The sequence below is a fragment of a genome, unplaced genomic scaffold (genome assembly GCF_019419815.1).
Source record: "Pyrus x bretschneideri cultivar Hongxiangsu unplaced genomic scaffold, Pyrus_bretschneideri_v1 Contig22, whole genome shotgun sequence".
In the NCBI taxonomy this organism is placed as follows: domain Eukaryota; kingdom Viridiplantae; phylum Streptophyta; class Magnoliopsida; order Rosales; family Rosaceae; genus Pyrus; species Pyrus x bretschneideri.
The window spans coordinates 435,711-442,740 of record NW_025999524.1 but is presented as its reverse complement, the minus strand read 5'-3'; the positions used below and the strand labels follow the sequence as shown (position 1 = coordinate 442,740).

General features: G+C 40.3%; 1 pseudogene; it reads left to right on the top strand.

Annotated features, from left to right (window-relative positions):
* Nucleotides 1–986: 986 nt before the first annotated feature.
* Nucleotides 987–5,328, top strand: LOC103949936 (annotated as a pseudogene).
* Nucleotides 5,329–7,030: the final 1,702 nt, after the last annotated feature.

The window sequence follows — 7,030 nt, the reverse complement described above, 5'->3', positions numbered from 1 at the left end:
AAACCGTGAGGGCGTGGTCGGGGCCCAAAGCGGACAATATCGTGCTACGGTGGTGGAGCGGGCCCGGGAAGTGGTCCCACCCGGGCCGGGATGTGACAATTTGGTATCAGAGCCTAACCCTGGCCGCGTGTGTGCCGATGAGGACGTCGGGCCCCTAAGGGGGGTGGATTGTGACATCCCACATCGCCCAGGGGTGATCCTTATATGTATATTCCTATCCCTACCTAGCACGAGGCCTTTTGGGAGCTCACTGGCTTCGGGTTCCATGGGAACTCCGAAGTTAAGCGAGTAGCGCGCGAGAGCACTCCCAGGATGGGTGACCCATCGGGAAGTTCTCGTGTGAGTTCCCAGAAATAAAACCGTGAGGGCATGGTCGGGGCCCAAAGCGGACAATATCGTGCTACGGTGGTGGAGCGGGCCCGGGAAGTGGTCCCACCCGGGCCGGGATGTGATATTCAACTACAACCTTTTCCCGATAAAATTATTTCGGACAAAACTTATGGTGACGAAATCATTTTATCTGGAAATGGTGTTCTTTTGTAATATTTCCATATTAAAAAATCATGTTTGCTAGAGAAGGTAATAATGATGATTGCAATTTGTATCGTCAATTTTACGACACGAGATGTTCAATTCAAGTATAGATAATATTTGCATCCACCCTATGTGTGGTTGCACATATCCACCCTGTGTGGATAAGTAAGGTATTTCCATACAAATTTTCATAATTACAATTATTTAATTTCTTAATCATCATTTAACAACAACTTGGTTTGTACAATAATAAATAATAATACATTATTGACAAGAGGTGAATATAAACATTAATGTTGGGCGCATTCATAACATTGTAATAATTTATAGGATCCATCATAAATTTATTTATTTTGGAGTGCATGGAATGTCCTGCATGGAATGTGGTGGCCTATCAATCAACAGTATATAAGAGTGGGATCTCCCGTAACTTCTCAACCATCTTCCCGACCATGGCAAGGCCGATCATCTCACTCTTCTCCTTTCTCTTTATCCTTTCTCTCAACACAGTCTCAGCCCTCCCACTCTACACCTACTCGCGGTGGATCGCCGACGAGAATGGGACGCGAGTGAAGCTGGCCTGCGTGAACTGGCCGTCGCATCTGGACACCTCTTTCGCCGAAGGTCTCAGTAAGCAGCCGGTGGACGCAATCGCCAAGCTCATCACATCAATGGGATTCAACTGCGTCAGGCTGACGTGGCCGCTTTTCTTGACCACCAATTGGATGCTTGCAGCTGTCACTGTTCGCCAGTCGTTTCAGAGCCTCGGACTGGACGATTACATTTCCGGTATCCAGGACAACAACCCTGGCCTCGTCAATCTCTCCCTTATAAGAGCTCTGCAGGTACGAGTCTAATTTTCACAGGAAACAAACAGCAAAAAAAATACATTATTTCTTTCGGGTTTTAACTTAACTCAATCCTTCAAGCAAGTTTAAGGTAAAACCGAATTTTGACTACCATGCATGCCATCGAGGATAAGCTGGCATTAATACAAATAAACGTTTTTATTCTGCATTCCCTATTTGTCCCTAAAGTTAAAAATGGTTAGAAACACAATAGAAACAAATGAATATAAAATTTTCTACTAGAAAAGTAAGTTATAAAGTTTATCTTGTTACGAAAATAATATATACATAAGGTAAGCTCTAACATACGGAAGCAACTCTGGATTATCTATTCCTATTTCAGGTGGCACTACTTGAAACTTGTCCCTAAGCCACGTGAACTTTAAAGCCCCCTCCTTGACTACAATGAATTTACCCATATGAATATGGATATTAATTTTTTCATAAAATAAAATGAATTTAAATGCAACGAAGTCACAGCTTCCATAGGTTTTTCTAATAATGATTTTTATGAATTTTTAACCATCAGGGTTCGGCTGCATAACATTGTGCATTTTTATTTTTATTAACATATTCACATTGTCACATCCCGGCCCGGGCGGGACGACTTCCCGGGCCCGCTCCACCACCGTAGCATAATATTGTCCGCTTTGGGCCCCCACCACGCCCTCACGGTTTTGTTTTTGGGAACTCACACGAGAACTTCCCGATGGGTCACCCATCCTGGGAATGCTCTCGCGCGCTACTCGCTTAACTTCGGAGTTCCTACGGAACCCGAAGCCAGTGAGTTCCCAAAAGGTCTCGTGCTAAGTAGGGATGGGATATACATTTAAGGATCACCCCTGGGCGATGTGGGATGTCACAATCCACCCCCCTTAGGGGCCCGACGTCCTCGTCGGCACACACGCGACCAGGGTTAGGCTCTGATACCAAATTGTCACATCCCGGCCCGGGCGGGACGACTTCCCGGGCCCGCTCCACCACCGTAGCACAATATTGTCCGCTTTGGACCCCCACCACGCCCTCACGGTTTTGTTTTTGGGAACTCACACGAGAACTTCCCGATGGGTCACCCATCCTGGGAATGCTCTCGCGCGCTACTCGCTTAACTTCGGAGTTCCTACGGAACCCGAAGCCAGTGAGTTCCCAAAAGGCCTCGTGCTAAGTAGGGATGGGATATACATTTAAGGATCACCCCTGGGCGATGTGGGATGTCACACACATAGTCAATTCTCATGATGAAAATAGTAGAGTGGGATTGACTTTACAGTTTACAAAATAAAAATAAAAAATTCTTCGGCCATCACTTTATGGAAAATTTTAAAGGAAAATTAACGAAAAGTCCTCAAAAACTTTAGTTTTAATGAAAATGACAAAATAAAAGTGTAAGTAAATAGTAACAAGAGTGACTTTTCAAGGTAAAAATGTCATTTTCGTTAAAAACGAACAGTACCGAAAGTGTTTCATTAAGTTTCCCTAATTTTAATGGACCAAAAAAAAAAAATAGTTCCCTTTTGAAACAATTGGATATATATGTACTACAACTACACAAATTCAAAACCAATTTTGGAGAAAAAAAACACATAATTATGAAGAAACATTGTATTCTTTCCATTATTACTTAAAGGGTAAACTTGTCATAGAAAATAAGAAGGGAATTGTTATTAGCACTTCAAAAATCTCATTTGACACTCTAGAAAGAAAAATCCACTTATGATGAGTGTAGAATGAGATTTTTAAAGTGCTAATAACAGTTTCCAATAATAAATGCAAATGTCTAAATTGAAACCGCAAGGTACATTCATTTACTTAACAGATTGTTGTGTTGATTGGGCTAAAATCTAAATTCCCTACAAAATTAGTAAATTATTGTGCACCATCAACCATTAACACTGCAACTTGGTATTACTAATCCACTTATTGTAACATTGATGAACGATATGTTATTAGAAATCAATATTATACATACATACATACATATATATATATATATTTGAGCATTTATATATATATATATATATATATATATTTGAGCATGAGTGTAAATTTAAAAATTTCTTGATCATACGAAATAAAGTTCAGTTTATATACATGACATAGTTTTAAATTTTTGAGTAGCTGATTTAAGAATGGTATATATTACCTACAAAACAGAGTGAAGAGAGTCTGCATTTTCCAATTTTATTTTTATAGGTTTATTATTTTAAGCATCGTTAATAACTGATTATTATGTTCATATGTGTAGGCAGTGGTTTCTACCCTTGGGGACAACAATGTGATGGTTATACTGGACAATCACTTAAGCAAGCCTGGATGGTGTTGCAGCGAAACTGACGGCAATGGTTTCTTTGGCGACGAGTAGTTCGACCCTGATTATTGGATCGTTGGCCTAACTAGAATGGCCGCGTTGTTCCGTGGCGTGCGCAATGTGGTGGGCATGAGCTTGAGGAATGAGCTGCGAGGTCCCAGATAGAATGTTGAGGATGGTACATGTAAGTGCGGCATTTCATTTCAAGCAAACTCATGTGTTATAACATAAGTGAATTTGTTATCCCAAGTGACGATATCCAAGTACATCACAATGATTTCTCAGTTCTATGCATATACCATTGACTATACGAATTAATGGTAATTAACTATAATCCTGTGAACTATGCATGGTATAGGTACATGCAGAGGGGAGCTGAGGAAGTGCACAAGGCAAACCCACATGTGCTTGTCATTCTCTCTGGCCTGAATTTTGACACAGACTTGTCTTTCCTTGCGGATCGCCCAGTGAACCTCACATTTTATGGCAAAACGGTATATGAGATGCACTGGTATGGATTTACAGATGGGCATGCGTGGGAGATCGGCAACCTCAACCAAGTGTGCGGCCAAGTGTACAATAATGTGAAGGGAAGGTCAGGTTTTTTGCTTGACAGAGGACTTCCATTGTTTGTGAGCGAGTTTGGTGTGGACCTGAGGGGCACCAATGTAAATGACAACAGGTACTTAAACTGCTTCATGGCTGCTGCTTTTGAACTTGATGTGGATTTTGCTCTGTGGAGCCTGGCTGGGAGCTATTATATCAGGGAAGGGGTGAAGGATGTGGAAGAGTATTTTGGAATGTTGAACTCGGATTGGAGTAGTTTCAGGAACCCAAGCCTAACTGAAAGAATATCTATCCTCCAAACCTCTATCAAAGGTATAGTGTGTTCGATTTCATGGTTCGATTTTTCAAGGTCAGCCGCCCAGACATGAATATGCTGGTGATGTTTTCCTCAAAAATCCCCATGCACGCACTCATTGGCGACTGACACAAGCTATATGTTATTTTAAACTAAAATAAATTGTAGGGATGGAAATTCGAACTCGGGTTCATAGGGGAACCACATCCGCTCTAGCCACACCCATGTCTGTTCAAATTTGCAGACTTAAGATTAATGTACTTGTGCTGTTTGCAGGGTCAGGTTTATCTATACCCACGTTGCATAAAATCATATTCCATCCAGCCACAGGCCAGTGCCTCCTAAATTCTGGAACCGTTGGCCCTCTGTCCTTAGGTCCATGCTCTGATACTCAAGGCTGGATCTATACATCCACGAAGGTCCTAATGCTGAGAGGAATTATTTTGTGCATACAAGCTGATCAACTGAATAAGCCGGCAGTATTGGGATCGTGCACAGAGCCGAATTTGCAATGGGATACTGTTTCGGATTCCCAGATGCACCTCCAATCTAAGACCACGGATGGTACTGAAGTTTGCCTGGATGTAGGCGACCAGAGTATCATTGTCACAAATGCCTGTAAATGCTTAAGCGGAGATAGTTCGTGCGACCCCTCAAGCCAGTGGTTCAAAATCGTGGACAGCTTAATAAATTCGAGCCCATCTAAGGAGTCAGGTAAGCGCAGGAAAGAGAACATTAGGCAACTAATGACTGAAGCTACCGAAGGAGGGTCTTGAAGCTACCCTGACGCAAATTTAACTTTGTAAAATAAATATTTGGTCAGGGCAGTTTAAGAAATTAATTCCAAGCTAGGGTTTGAACATGTAAGGCTGCTTTGTAACATTATGCATGCAATTCCTTAGTTGATGTAAAATTGGTGATTGAAAAATAAGGGGTGTGATATCCACACACTCCGTTTTACTTCTCACACACCTTTTTAATTTTCGACCGTCGGATCGGATAAATTGAAAAAGATCAACGGACAAAAATCATCAAGGATGTGTGAGAAGTAAAATAGGATGTGTGAATAGCACACCCCAAAAATAATCCAAGGTTCGCTTTGCATATTAAAGATCATTTTTGTTAGAAGCCTAAATTGGTTGCCTAAAGAGTAGAATATTCCAACTGTAATTCATGTCTCTGAGTACAAGCAGTAATTAAGAATGAAAATCCTAATTAGCATGCTTTATTTTGTCTTCACATTTTTCGAATAATCGTGCTCTGCTACATAAGAAGTGTAGAATCAGAATTACATATAACCAGTATAATTTGTATCCACATATCGTTATCTCCTCGTTATATATCTATCATGCTCAAATAAAGTGGATCCAATTTTGATGGATCCTGATTTTTGTGAGTATGACTGGACAGGTGAGTCCAACCCCAAATCCAATAACTGCCAGTCTATCACATTATTCTAATTTCTAAATTCAGTGCTGCTAGGACAACAAATAAACCTTGTACTGCATGTGGTTTTACCATATCAAGTTCACAGTTGCCCCATAAAGCATGTGCTTCGGCATGGGTTGTCTAGCACAAAATATTTAGTAGGTCTTAAAAAATATTTAGCTGACCGGTGCTTATTAGTTTTGGAATTGGTAAAATATGGTACAAACAGTACTCTCTCAAGTTCCTGAACGAGAAAAGTTTCTCGGTTGGTGACTTGCAAAATCTAAGTCACTGAGTAATCGCTAAGCTTCCAAGTGCCTAATTGCAGAAGCATATAAGGGGAATCTCCCAAGTTTCTAAGTGAGCAGGGTTGCCAAAGTTGCTGTCATAATCTTCCTGTGTTGCTGAAGGATAATTCTTAAAGCTACAAGCTTTTTGTTGACGCATGTGGTTGAATCTTTTTCATTTGCATATATACCTTGAGTGACCCAAAATATGGGAGAAACCATATAAATAGATTTTGCCTCGAGCCCGAATGCATCAGGCTTTATTGAGTTTAGTAATTGGCGAATGTGTGCGAAGCTTTGAGACCCTCGTAATGTTTGAAGGTTCCAATCTTAATAAATGTGTGAAGTTTCAAGCCTTATAAGTATGTGAAGCTTCCATCCTTAATAAATATGTGGAAACCTTCAAGCTTTTATAAGTGTGTGAAGCTTCCATCTGGTTTGGTATTGTTGTGCTTTGAAAAAAAAAAAACAGTTTCTGCTGTGCAGTGAGAATAAACAGCTGTGAAATAAAGCAACAGAGTGTTTGGTAAACTTTTTTGTAAAAGTGCTTTTGAAAAAAAAAAAAAAGTAGTATTATAGTGTTTAATAAACTTTTATGTAAAACAAATATGAAAAAAGTTGATTTTTCAAAGTTGAGTTTCGCTGCTTTGTGTTTTTGACTTTTTTCACCCAAAACTGTAAAAAAAAACTGAAGCTAAATGTTTACCAAACATAAAAAAGCTGCCAGCTTTTTTTTATAACCATTTTTTAGAATCACCTCAGT